Source organism: Neolamprologus brichardi, chromosome 10 (genome assembly GCF_056152115.1).
Source record: "Neolamprologus brichardi isolate AB-2024 chromosome 10, ASM5615211v1, whole genome shotgun sequence".
NCBI classification, from domain to species: Eukaryota; Metazoa; Chordata; class Actinopteri; order Cichliformes; family Cichlidae; genus Neolamprologus; species Neolamprologus brichardi.
Window position 1 is genome coordinate 4,442,542 of NC_142113.1, and position 6,000 is coordinate 4,448,541.

Here is a 6,000-nt window from a genome sequence, read left to right on the forward strand (position 1 = left end):
TAAATTTAATAAATTCTGTTTTCATGGATGTAAAATGTAATTGTTACACCAGATAAAGCAGCAACGCTGATGATTTAATTAAAGATGAAAGAATTTAGACCGTTTTTAACTCTTAGTGTTCGTTTGACTTTGGGACCTGAAATGGACGGAGTTTTGGACCCAGATTACTCCGCGAAGCTCCTCACTACAGCAGCCGTAATGCTCTGACAATCCATCAAGCAGTGCGGCTTACCAAAGTTGTGCTAAAACATTTTTTTAACGTTTTTTAAACAATTTTTGCACGCAGAAATCGGTTCGAGGTCACCAGAATTCATACATAAGGCACACTCTCGATTTTTGAGAAAATTAAAGGATTTTTTTGTGTGGAAAATACGTTATACAGAAGAAAAGAATATATATCAGTGATTAGAGCTGGGCGATAGAACAATAACGATATGTATTGCGAAATACCTTTTTCTCGATAGAAAAATTAAACTATCGCGATAGACCTCATCTCTCTCTCTCTTCCTCTCTTATAAAAACGAATAGCCAATACAAATTAAGTAGTGCAGAGCCAAACCAATCACAGCCGCAGCGTCACGTCACGTAACTTGTTACGTACAGCTCAAGTGCCAAGCCGCGCATGTGTATTTGTTTGGGAAGCAGCCCGCCGCCGTGCGGCCGGGTAATGGAGAAAATGAGTGTTCCAACTAGAGAAAAGTCTAGGTGACCAAGTTACCGAAGAGAGCACAGATGACGGCTCCAATGCCAGAGAGATTGTCGAAAGGAAAGGCCAGAGAAGTTCCGTAGTGTGGAGGTTTTTCGGCTATTTGAAGTCTGACAAAAAACAGAGTAACGCGCACTGTAAATTGTCGTCGAAAACAACCAGGGGAATCCCTGTGAAGCAGCAACAGTCAATTGAGTCTGCTTTCTCCAGCGTCTTACCATATGAGAAAAAAGCTAAGAGACATAGCAACATAACGAATGCCATAGCTTACTGTCTTGCTAAAGACATGCTACCAATAAACACGGTCCACAATGAAGGATTCAAGCAGCTAATTAAGGTAATGGATCCTCGTTACCAACTCCTTGAACATAAACATGTCTGTCAGACAGCGCTTCCAAAGCAACATTATAAGTTAGTCAATTTTGTCTCTTCTTCTGTAAAATAAACTAAGATTTATTTTTAGAATTAATATTTTGTTTCTAAGTGGAACTGACAATTTAGTAGTCTGTTTTGTTTGTTCTATTTTGAAACTTAAAGGCTTTAGCGGCTACTTTTTGTGTAGTTTGTAATATTTGCCTTTATTTTGCCTAAACTGAAGCCTCATTTTAAGTACATCTGCCCTGTTGAACTTATTATGGGAAATAAATATTTAAATCAAAACAAGCTGCTGATTATTTCACATTTTACTTGTGAGCAACAGCACATTTAAATCTTACATATATAGTTATTTGGCTTATATCGTGATGTATATCGTTACCGCACATACTTCAAATTATATTGCGATATGGATTTTAGGCCATATCGCCCAGCCCTACTCAAAAGGTCTCATCAAGTCCCGATTTAATTCGATTTATGCCGTGTTATCAGCGTTTGCATTGATAGCATGGCTGTGGTGTCATATCAGTGTATGCTCTCGGTGTTTGCTGATATCAAACTGTGGTATGAGGACCACTGTGGGTTAATCTTTGTAGTGATACTCACTCCTTTTTTTTATTTAGACCTGGTTTATTTCTGGTATAGTTGAATATTTGTATATAATCCCAGCAGCTGTCAGACTCTATAACAGGGGTCACCAGCCTTTCTTAAAACTGAGAGTTAGATAAAACTGTGAACAGTTTGGTTCATCTTTAGTTATATGGTTCTATCCAGCATATTCTATCTTGATATGCTGTCTTATCACAGGCTAATTTTTCAAAAATATTAACAATGATTTATACAAGGAAAGGGCTACATACAACTCTTTATTTCTATTAATGTCTTACTTCATTCCTACCTGATTGACATGTTTAGGAATTATGAGTGATTGGCTCACTGTAGTGGTAAAAGTTGCTACCAATCAAATTATGATATGTTAAAGTTAAAACAAAACACAACTGACTGTTTTATATTATATCTAATTTATATTATGTAATTATCCTTATAATTACAAAATGTTTTATGTAAGATTTATGTTTTGTAATTTAAATCTGACATCACAAAAGTATTTTGGAGTTTGAATATTTTGTAATTTTTTGTAATTTTGTAACTGCAGTAAATTCAATTGGTTTATTATTTTGTTACATAAGTTGAAAAAAGTAAAACAAGTAACTACAGAAACAACATAAAAGGAAACTTAAACAATCAAATAAATAAATGAAGGGGGGGGGGGAGAAGGGGTAAGGGGGGAAGGGGGGAAGGGAGGAGGAGAGAAAACCCCAACAATCCCCTCTGAGCAAGCACTAGGCGACAGTGGGGAGGAAAAACTGCCTTTTAACGGGCAGAAGCCTCCAGCAGAACCAGGCTCAGGAGGGGGCAGTCAACTGCTGGGACTGGTTGGGGGGGGTGAGGTGAAAAAAAGAAAAAAGATTAAGAAGGTAGGGAATATGTGTTAGGAGAGAAAGGGAGAGGGGGGACATGAGAGGTGAAAATTAAGATGGATCACAGGTGGAGGAGGACGAGGCTAAATCATCTGAATAACCAGCAGACGCCTCTTTTCTTCATTTCCAGGTATTTTTCCATGAGCGCTTTTTTCTCCAGGATAAGGGTTCTCAACTGATCGTTTGTTTCTGCATTTTGCTCCTCGAGTTGCTTGCATCTTTGCTCCATTTCTTTTAATCCTGCTTGTTCTTTTCTAGGCTTTTTTTTCGGGTCTTCGTATGTTGCCTCCTCCATTTGATTTGCCTTGCACATGTCTGTATTTCTCTCTTGTTTTTTCTTGTACATCTCTTCTATCAGGTCAATTTTTCTCTTGAATACTTGATGCATAAGCAGCAGGTATTCATATTTTTTCTCTTGTTGTTGCTTTTGTGCCTGCATTTCACTTATTTGGCTCTTCAAGTCACTGACCCTCAACAACATCTCATTCATGAGCTCTGAGTGTTCTTTCCTCATTCCATCGATCGTACACTGCATCTCTGAACATTGTCTTTCCAGTATTTCCTTTTCTCTTTCCAGGTCAGGTGTTTTTTCCCTCATTTCATTATAAAATTCTCGCAGTTCTAGATTCCTTCTCTCAAAGTCCTGGAGAATACGTTTTTCTTCTTCCTGTTTCTCTTTTTCTTCAAGAAGCTCTTTATTTTTGCACTCTGTTTCATCAAACCTGACTTTCAGCTCTACGTACATTTCCCTCATGGCTTTGAGTTTGTCTTCCATTGGTATTTCTGTTTCTCTTTCCAGTTCAGGTGTTTTGTCCTTCATTTCATTACAAAATTCTCGCAGTTCTAGATTCCTTCTCTCAAAGTCCTGGAGAATACGTTTTTCTTCTTCCTGTTTCTCTTTTTCTTCAAGAAGCTCTATATTTTTGAACTCTGTTTCACCAAACCTGACTGCCAGATCAACGCACATTTCCCTCATGTCTTTGAGTTTGCGCTGCAATCGTATTGTCTTTTTTCTTTCCAGTTCAGATGTTTTTTCCTTCATTTCATTACAAAATTCTCGCAGTTCTAGATTCCTTCTCTCAAAGTCCTGGAGAATACGTTTTTCTTCTTCCTGTTTCTCTTTTTCTTCAAGAAGCTCTTTCAGTTTTTGCTCCATTTGTATTTCCTGTTCAGTCTTCTGTTGGCGGATTTTTTCAATTGTTTTCTCAGCTTCATCGAGCTTTCCTTGAAGTATCTGTATCTCCTCAATAGTAGCTTTCTTTCCTTGAAGCTGGGCAGATGTTTCTTTTAATTCGGCACTCTGTGTTCCCGATGAAAAAATACGGGAAAAAAAATTCTTTCGTCCTTGACCAAACTTCATTCCCTCATTGATAATTTTTATATCAGGCTGCCGTTGCTGTTTTCCTTCCAGGTCTTTATTTCGTGCTTCCAATTGTCTGCACTTCTCCTCTAGTTGAAGCTTCTCTTCTTCAATTTGTTTAACTTTGTCATGGAGGTCAGAGTTTTCCTTCTGACTTTCCTGTAATGCCCTTTAGATTGATAACACAACATCCATGGTTATTTCTCCTGAAGAGATTGGCTGGCCAGACCACGAAGGAGAGGCAGCATTATTTATTTTTCTTTGTCGGCGTTTTCGTCCCATGTTGGAGCCTGTGCACAGTGACTCTGAAAAGGCTTAGAAATATTTCCAAATGTATCTCGTGTTGAACGTTTGAAGTCTGCGAACAAACTGTTTTAAAATTGCTGCTTCTGATCCCTATTTATAGACTTCAGAACTTCAAAGGATCAAAGGTATTAATGATGTCACATCTTGTGACATCATCATTCCGTAAGCCAATCAGATTGTCACATGACATTTTAAAATGGGGATGTGTTTTTTTTTGTTTTTTTGTTTTTTTTTAAAGTTTTTTTGGAGTTTTCACCATTTGCTCCAGGAGCTGCGCCTGGATGACGGCCGCTTTCAGCGGTACTGTAATGTTTGCATGCCTCAAACATTAATGATGACACCTTCAGTCTTTCTCAGTTCCATTCTTTAATTCTCAGGCTTGCAGCGGCAACACAGTCTGCAGCGCTAACTTGTTCATCTACCGTTTTCTGTTGTCTCCTTTTTCTATATCCTCCTTCTGCCTTACATTCGACCTTTCAAAATAAAAGTTCTGTAAACATCACAATCACCTCCTTTTTTTTTTCTTTAACAAACTTAGGTACTCAGTGAGGTGAATTATTAATCTGAACCTATGATAACAACACCTAATAAAATTACTGAACGTTCTTATTACTTGAGTTTCTCCACACCTAAACATCACTTAAATAGCACTGCATTTGCGCAGATCTCTGACTAATCACTATCAACATTAAACACTAGAATACTGGTTACAGTGTTAGATTCAGGAACAACAAACATGTTACACGCAGCGTAACCTTTAACGGGTCACTGAGATATTCAAGTCTTAGATCTGATGTAATCAGACAGATGCATAGGTACGCGTCTGTTTGATCTGACTTGGTATCTGGGCTTGTCTGTTAAGGCGGGGTCGACATGCCGTCCAGGTGGGGCATCTTCAAGTCCATGTCTGATTTTCTTGAAGAATGAGGCATTCCTGACAATTGAGTGTCCATCCCTTGTAGCTGTAATTTCAGAACCCTTAACTTTAGTCACTTTATAGGGTTTTGCATTGTATGGTGTGGATAATTTGTTGTGCTTGGGTTGGCGATGCAGCACTGTGTCACCCAGTCTGACGCGACGAGTTGCATCTGCGATCACCTTCATCTTGATCTTTGCACTATCATCCCTTGCTCTCACTTCAGCGTCTGAACACTTCCGTGGAGTGGTGTTAACGAAAGGGAGCTTGGTGTATAGCTGGCGTTGAAACAGTATTTCAGCTGGTGAGCTTGCTGTTGTGCAATGAGGTGTAGATCTGTACTCACGAAGAAAGATGTTTAGTTGCTGTCTCCATGGTGTGCCCTGCATCTCGGCAACTCTCAGTGCTTTGCATAGGGTTCTCGTAAATCTCTCAGCAATGGCATTCGCCTGAGGCCAACAAGGTGTGATTTTTGCGATGATGAAATCCTAGGTAGTCTGCAAACTGTGAGAAAGCCTCACTGTTAAAAGGAGGACCATTGTCAGTTTTTACTGTCCTTGGGATTCCAAACATGGAGAACACTTTGTCAATGACTGGGATAACAGAAGATGCTGATGTTGAGCGTACACTTTCAACGACTGGATAGCGAGAATACTCGTCTGTGATAACGAGCAGGTATTCCCCCGTAGGGAGTGGTCCATAAAAGTCTGCACTGACACTGTGCCAGGGCGTTTCGGGTAATGGTGACATCTGCAGAGGGTCAGTGTGTGTGACAGGTGTGCTAGCTTGGCATGGCAGACAGTTCTGAGCTGCAGATTCTGCTTTCCGATCGATCTCTGGGAACCATACTTTGGTA